Genomic DNA, 8,827 nt, shown 5'->3' with positions numbered 1-8,827 from the left:
TAACTGTTTTGAACTACCTGGCACTACTTTACTTGTCACTGTATGAAGTGACAGTGTAGGGTAATAGGAGTGAATCATTTGTTGTGTATGCTGACAGAATACGCTGTCTTGAATGAAAAATAATACTTACAGCAATGGTCGGGGCAATTTTAGGCAATTCTGAGCAACAAGTGGAGAACAGGAAGATGGCATTCTAATGCATTTTGCATCAGTTGAGGCTTGAACTCACCATTTCTGGCATGAAGGACAATGCTCTGTCTCACTGAGCTAATTGACAAGTGTCAATTTGTGTGAGGCTTCACAAATTGACTAAGCCAGTCACATGATAACAGCTACCTATGCATGGAAAGGCAGATTTCAAACCACTTTAAAAAAAAAAAAAAAAAAAAAAAAAAAAAAAATCAGTCATCAAGACAAAAATCTGAAAATACACATATTGCATCTAGACGGCATGGAGATGTTGGTCATTTGTTTTTAACAATGATTGATTTGCTCCATAAGTGAAAAACTGATGTTTAAAAATGCCATTCCTGCAGACTCCAATTGTTCACATGAGAGCAAAATTCAAAATGCTGTCAAAAACTGAGTTTTTGAGATAAAATTCTGAAATTTGCCACACATTATCTACCATGACTCCAACATTTTGTCAAATTTTTCATGGACATTGAAGATTTATTTACCAAGAATTTGCAAGTGTATGTTTACAGTACCGTTTACAGTCAAACATTTTGATGCACTGTAGGCTCAATTTTTGATAAATCAAAATCTGAGAAACAACATTTATGTAGGACAGACTGAAGATGCTCTGTAGCAAGTTTGGTGACATTTGAGCAAAAATTGTGGGAGGACATTGATAGGTTTAATAAGTTTTACATTTTTTGAAAAAAAAAAAAAAAAAACAGAGTGATGGATTTCATAATTTGCAATAGGTTTAAGTGCACAAAGGTTTCTTCAGTATCGGGGCTACATTTTGGTGAAAGTTGCAAAGCTGTAGCACGTATGGTTGATTTGTTATGAATTTTCAGAGTTTTGAAATTTAGAGGCTTGCTGTAGCGCCACCATCAGGACTATTGGCTTGTGTTTGCATTGAAGAAGAAGAAGAAGAAGAAGAAGAAGAAGAAGAAGAAGAAGAAGAAGAAGAAGAAGAAGAAGAAGAAGAAGAAGAAGAAGAAGAAGAAGAAGACGCAGGAATACAAGAGGGAGCTGGCAGCTTAGGCTGCCCGGCCCTTAATAACAACAATAATTAAAAAGCCTGATCTTCTAGTAGTAAAAAAGTTGCGTGGCAAGTGTAAGTAATTAAGAATGAAATATTATGGATGTTGTTAGGTTTCTTTTCAGAACTGTTTGACATAATTAACCACATACTCATCCACGGCACAGTGATTTTTATCTGCACACAATCTCCCATCTCCTGCCACTCTCAAAGTCATTACCCATGAAAAAAGGGGAAATAGTTCCCCATAGTTTAAAACAGGATGTTACTTTTGTGGCATATCATATACATGTCATACAAAATTACCAGTTTTCGCCACATATAAGATTACCTGCCATTTGACCGAGCTTCATAGCCAAAAAGTTCACATCTTCTCAGTTTTTAAATAATGCTAAATCCTAAAGAGTGAGCATGGCACATTGAAGCAAAAGATCCTACAGGAGCACATGGATTATTTTGGTGTCTATGTTCTAAACAATTAACAAGTAAATTAACCAACAAGCTGATCACTGAAAACTTGGCATGTTCATGTAAGACAGATGCTGACACGATGTAGCAAAGCCAGCTGTGTTAAAACATGATGGGCGTAAACAATGGAGGGAGGGATTGAAGTCAAACAAATTGAATTGAGGGGAATTAAGAAACAGCAACTAGAAATATGGAGATATGAAAGAAAGAGAGCAGTTTGAGAGCGAGATGGGTGTGCAAAGGGAGCGTTCTCATTGTGCTTATTTTTGTGAATGGCCACGAAGCTTCCCCTAAACACTGCAGGGAGTTGTAATCTCTGCAACATCTGGGCTACCGCTCCACATCAGCCAGCTGAGAGTAAATCAGATCAGACCAGATGAGCTCTAGGGTGGGGAGCTGAACCCTAGTGACTCGCCAGCCTCCGCACACACACACACACACACACACACACACACACACACACACACACACACAATCCATATGCATGTGCACTGAAATCTACATACAAATAGCCATGGGCTTGCAGGCTATACCAAAATCTCCATCTTAGCAAGACATTTAGTCTCATATTCAGTTTTAAAATCTTGTTTTTCTTCAATCAAGTGATAAAAATCTCCCAGTGGGATGAGGTAACTCCACTTGCTTCTTGGAATTTTTCTGGGAACAAGTGTAAATATGTTGAAACAAGGCAGAATAAGGCGGATCAGCCCACAAGGATCAAGAAAATGACACTTGATTCAGGAAAATTCTGGAAACAAGTTGATTAGCATTGGGAACGAGTGGGATTATCTCATCCCGGTGGCAGATTTTGTCATTGCTTTAAACAAAACAAGATTTTAACACTGAATATAAGACTAAATGACTTGTTAAGATAGGGATTTTTTTGCAGTGCAGGACTGTAGACAAACCCAAAAGAGCAAGTGAAGAAGCTGTCATCATCTATTGAGGATAATGTGGCAGATAGGATGTCATGTGTGGGCTGAGGCACGTGCCAGAACCAGACTCTATCACTTAGCCATGCTGCCATCCTCTCACTGTGGAGAGAGACATCAGTCCCACCTGCTCTCTCTCTCTCTCTCTCTCTCTTTCTACCCCTCCCCTCTCTCTTTCTCTCTTTGTCACACACATAAACATGTAAGGGATTAATTTCCTGTATTTCACATGGTATTATCCAAATACCACATATCTACAACATGCATGTCAGTAGTCGTGGCTGTGATGGAAAGCTAAGACCAGGCAGAAAATGCCAGATCTTTATTTGGAAGCCGAGTCTAAAAGTAAAAATCAAGTAATAGTCAGGATTTATGCTCCTTCAATCGTTAGAGATATGGTGACTCCATGTCTTATTGTTTATAGCATCGATCAGACAGTAAAATATTGTCATTCATTAGTCATTGATTCAGTTTTGTCAGCGCTGTATTTACTATGTATGGATTTATGATGGCGTATGGAGGCTGTTTGTTATGAATCTGTCGGCAGAGCATCTAATGTGACCGTGAGTGAAGCTGAATGTGACGGCTGAACTCTTGATACTGGGCTGTCAATGGAGCCGGAGATGCTGATCCCAAAATAAAACTGCTGTAAGGAACAAACACCCCCCTGCACACACACACACACACACACACACACACACACACACACACACACACACACACATTGTCAGTGAGCCAGACAGATCCCACACCTCTTCAGACTAAATGCAGCCTGTAAGACACTGCACTCCAGTTATTTTAAAACTCTATTACTTTGTGATTATCCCCAACTCGCATCATCATTATCACACACACACACACACACACACACACACTTGGGCTCAGAGAACACAGACTGTTTGGCCATCTGATGGAGCTTTTTTATAGAACACTGAGGTGTTTGATTGTGGTGATGCTGTGTGTGTGTGTGTGTGTGCGTGTGTGCGTGTGTGTGTACATTTGAATTGACTGTGTAGGTTTGTTCAGATCAGTGTTACTGAATCAGTGTGTTTACCCACCTCACACAATGTGAAACGAAGGGCTGCCAGAGAGAGAGAGAGACAGTTATTGAACCTGACAGGTCAATCAAGAGTAAATGAATACTTATTGCAGACATTACATAAGTAATGATAGAAAGCATGGGAAGTTATCCTGTGGAGCACAAATTATATAAGCAGGAACAGGCAGAGCAAACAGAAAGGTGAGCGATGGATCCATATGGAAGAAAAGCCCCGGCACATTGCAACAACAGAGCAGAACTTCACAGGAAAAATCTAAAATGCAGCACAGAGACATCGTGCAATTGGTCGGTTTTATTTTGGGGTCTGAGAAGAGGCAGCAAAGAGAAGAGTCCTCAAATAGCACTTTTGAAAGCAGAGGCAGGGTTCAAACTGGCCGTTTTAAGGGCACTTTGCTTTCCAGTCACGGGCAGCAGGGACGAGAAAGGAGGAGGAGTCGAGGGGAGTATAGCAAAGGTGACGGGACAGAGACGTTACTGGGTGTGAGGACACCAGTGGGGACAGCAGACTTGGTTTTTGGAAGGACGCCAGGCTGAGTGCAGAGAAATGCCTGTTGGATGTTACAGAAACAACATCTAAAGAGGTAGCTGTCAACCACAGCACAGGCAGGGGGTCAGCAAATGATTTATGGAATATAAAAATGACAGTTTTTACATGCAGAGTTTATCTTCAGTTTGTTTGCATTCTTGGTGAGAAAAGATTTATTCTGAAATAATTCTCATTTCTAACCTCTGGTCTTTTTTTTTTTTCCAAATCACATTAAATAACCTGGAAGATGAAAAAAAAAATACAAAAAAACAGTGGGTGTCAAAGTCTACTATTCTGCATGAATATAGTTGCAGTATGGGGTGCGTAAGAGTGGGAGTGAGTGGTTAAAGCCTTTGGAACATGAGCGAATTCACTTAGGTTGTTTTAAATTAAACTGAAAGACACAAAAGTACTGGAAAAAATGAAAAGAGAACAAAATTAGCAAAAACTACAAGTTATTATAAACGTATTATATATAAGTATAATTGAATATGTATTGAAAGTTGAATTGCAATAAAATTGCATTCACATTAGAGCAAAATTACCAAATAAAATGTAAAAAAAAAAAAAAAAAAAAAAAAACTAAACTAAAACTAAAAGTGAATTTGTTCAAAAGGTGAAATAAAACCTCTATAGTAAAAACCCACCCTTGGGGTCATGGCTTTCAAAGAGTTAAAAAGTCACCCTCTGAGTACAAAACGGTCTAATCTGTGTGCATTTGAAGTGGATGAGGGAGGCTCAGCACTCTTGAGTTATTGCTGTAAACAGATATCTGAGCTGGGATGAGGGTGGAAACTTGGGGGACTGACTCGGTGTCAGGCACAGGCTCAGAGACTGGGTTTGGTTCTGCTGGATCGATAGTTGGGAAAGCAGGCCGGTGTTTGGGCACACTGGTGCTCTGTAAGCTTCCAGTTCAGAGATCATAATTACCAGCATTAGAAGATTTTAGTAATCATTGGAGAAGTCAGCACTTCAAGACCAGTGATGTCACTGATGCGATGCCTTGGCTGCTTCGTGAAAAAGTCTCAATGCCTCTTTGGATCCTTTTCTTCCCCTCTGGGAGGCGAACAGAAACCATCGCATCATCAGTTTTCCTGTGCTTGTGGAGAAGAAGTGTCCCACAGCTGGCAGAGCTCGCCTCTGTTTCTGCCCCATTGCTGTGTGTAAGCTTTTCCTGAAGCGCCCAATCAGAGTTCAAATGCTGTGATCACTGGGGTCTGTCACTCTCAGCGTAAAATGAGAGCAGCGAGATGCTGTCAAGTGCTCTCGCTGCACAAAGACAGAGAATTCTTGGAGTTCTGGGAAAATTATACCTTTCAGATCATTGGAATGACACTTAATGAGCTTATTTCTGCTCCCTCGTGAGACACGCAAACTAATGAAAAATCAGAAATTTGTGCGCCAGTGTTTTTGTATGAAAGATTTTTTTTTTTTGTGATAAGACTTTTTCTGACAAGATGTAATTACAGTTCTGCCATAAAATGACTTCAGCTGAATCACAGATCAGCGACAAACCAGTGACTTTCGAACAGCTGTCAGCGATGGCCAGACGCCTTTGTGACTGTTGTGCACTGACAGACAGTCTAACTAACAGCGAACATCAGCGGCTGCCAATGAATTGCAATTAAAACAGTTGTGTTGCTGTTGTGGCCACACTGTTCCTGAGGTTTTCTACAACTAGTAAATACATGTCCTCTCTTTCCTTTTCATCATTTCACAATACAACCCTTAATTATTTAGCAGCGGAAAACTGCAAAACCTCAATCTCAACAAGTAATTTAGTCTCATAAAATCTTGTTTTTCTTAAAACGGGTGAAAACACCTGCCCGGGACACTTTACTTGCTTCAGGATTTTTTTCTGGGAAAAATGTTGCTGAAACAAAGTATAATAAAGCAGCTCAGTCCACTAACATCAAGAAAATTCTGGGAACAAGTTGATTAGCATTGGAAACAAGTGCAATGAACTCATCCCACAGGTGGATTATGATTTTTGCAGTGGAGTCCTTGAGTGAGTGGGTTCTAGTTAGAAAAAGTAGGGACAATCCTTAACAGGTGGGATTGCTTGAAGAAATGATGAATATCCTTTTTTTGTGCAGTGCATAGTGAACATTTTGGTGAATGTTGTAACTTAAGGATGGAGACTTATTTCCACATCTGTTGTTAAAATGTCAGCAAGACTGCCAAACATGAAGCGAAAATAAATCTTTGGGCTGCAAATATCATCAGTCACCCATAAGCAGAGTATAATTGTTCAGCACAGATGGGGGGGTGGGGGGTGCTGCCTGTGTGTGATGTATGCTTCTCATTACATTGGTTTTTGCCACCGCTCAAATGAATTCACTTGCCTCTTGTAATTCAGTGCGCTGGGGCTTTGTCCGTATGCTGTGCTGATGGGTACTTAAGCAAACCAGGAGGAGTCATGACTGTCAGCTTATTGAAATTTGGAGCCAGACTCGTTGGCTGCACAAAACTGTTATGTGGCAGTGTTGACTACAGATAAATCAGGGCCTGATGGCTGATAGCACAGTGAGGAGAGCAGGTAGGCTGCCATCTGTAGAGCGTCACTGAGCGGGTGTGTGCTTGTGAGCGAGGGCGCATTTTGCACACACTTATTTCAGTCTTTCAATTATATCCAAACCCAGTGTGAAAGCACCTGTCACTGTTCTCATTCGTCTTACTTTTGCTAATGAAATTAGTTTGTGCATGCGTGACTGAGAAGGAGAGAGAGAGAGAGAGACAGAGAGAGAGAGAGAGAGAGAGGATGAAGACGCTTTCTTGCTTATCAAATGAGTTTAATGGGTAGAGGCGTGGGCATGATGCACGTTGTGTGCGCACGTTCCCAAGCCCACGGGGCTGTGCACATGCAGCTATTTCTCAATGCTTCCACCCTGCCTCGGCACGCATGCCAGCCAGCATCCTGAGGAAAACAAACAAGCCCATAATTCCCCCGTCCAACCACAGCATCACTTCGTGCGGGTCCGTGATCCAAAAGACTTGGTCTCCGTGGCTACCCTGTTGCTTGGAAACGGGTCTTGGGCTGGGGGGGTTGTGGCGGGTTGATGTCACAGTACTGACAGAGATGGGTAAAGGTGACTAAGAGGTTGCACTGTCGAATGCCAGGGTGTTAAAGTGTTGGAATATAATACAGCTTCCTCACTCTATTTCAGCCAATCATGACATTCCACACCCACGTCATCCAGCTCCCGAGAAACTGGAAATGACAAGTCACGGCATATCAAACATCTGTACTCATGCACAAACTGCCAGTCAGAAACTCGGTTGTTCAAGCCATCTAGGAAATATGAGGTAAACTTCAGATTTCAACCTGCGCAGATTTGAAGCCGCCCTCAAGTGACCCCATGACCTCCACCGTTTTCAAAATCTTCTGTTAAACGGTTCATTTCAGAAAATGATGTAAGGTAATCTCACCAATCACAGTGAGCCTCACATGTGCAGCAGTTTAATCAGGGCCTTGATTGCATGGGTGTAAATTTAGGTGGGGTCAGGGGGGACAAGTCCCCCCCCAATATTTATAAATTATAATATATATTACTTTGGCACCCCTCTTGACCCCCTGACCCCCGCTAAATGTGTCCCCCAGTGTCTAAGGGAAATTTGCGCCGCTGCTTGATTGGTTGTGTTAGTTGTCTTTTATTAGATATGCCCATTTAACCAGGTAAAGCAAAGATTTACTAACAAGGGAGAATTTTGAAATAAAGGGCTTTCAGAAAAAGATGAAACTTTGATGATTGTTGTGTTTGCAAAATAGTCATAGGAGCACAGAAAAATAATATAGAATAAAATAATAAGAATATTAAGAATAATGCAACCAACAGCCCTGAGGCAGGGAGAAGAAATGCAAAAAAAAAAAAAAAAAAAAAAAAAAAATAGTTTCCTTCATGCAGCCATATTGTTACACTCACACATCCAGAAAATAAGTGCACCTTAAAGGAGCAATTTGCTGAACTCATAATGATGACCCAGGAGACAGCAGGCCTAGTTTTTGGTCTCTCTCTCTCTTTCTCTCTCTCTCTCTCACACACACACACACACACACACACCTCTGACCCTATTCTGTCACTGCAATAGTGAGTTAGCAGAGAATGCTGAGTGTTGCACTGCTCTTAGAGCATCCCTGTCTAGATCTCCTGACTAGGTCACTCAGCTCAATATGCATGTGAGAGCTTTCTGTGGGACTTGTCCTCACTCATGTGCACAGCGGTGAGGTGGAGGAGACATGGTGCGCTCACACTGTTACTGTGCTGCCATCTGCAGGCCATTCTCAGTCACAGTCTCTCCACAAGGGTGAGAGAAAGCGAGTGAGAAAGCTTTTTTTCCTGAAAAAAAAAAACAAAAAAAAACAGCAGCCCTTTGCCCCACTTCTGTCTCCCTCGTATCTCTCGGAGAGCGGGTGAGGGGTCAAAAAAGGAACATTCAGTGCGCTTTGTCTGGACATCTACCCAAAACAGGATATTCTTTTGGGAGCCATTTTCCTTTTTTAACGGTTAAAAGTTTCCCAATAATTTCTAAGAGTTCATATTTCCAAATAGTTGCCAGTCTGAATGGTACAATTCTAACCACATAAGGAACAGACTATGGGACAGAAAGAAGAAATAAAAGGAGCAACA

The sequence above is a fragment of the Myripristis murdjan genome, chromosome 11 (assembly GCF_902150065.1).
Source record: "Myripristis murdjan chromosome 11, fMyrMur1.1, whole genome shotgun sequence".
In the NCBI taxonomy this organism is placed as follows: Eukaryota; Metazoa; Chordata; class Actinopteri; order Holocentriformes; family Holocentridae; genus Myripristis; species Myripristis murdjan.
Note: the sequence above shows the minus strand (reverse complement) of the source record.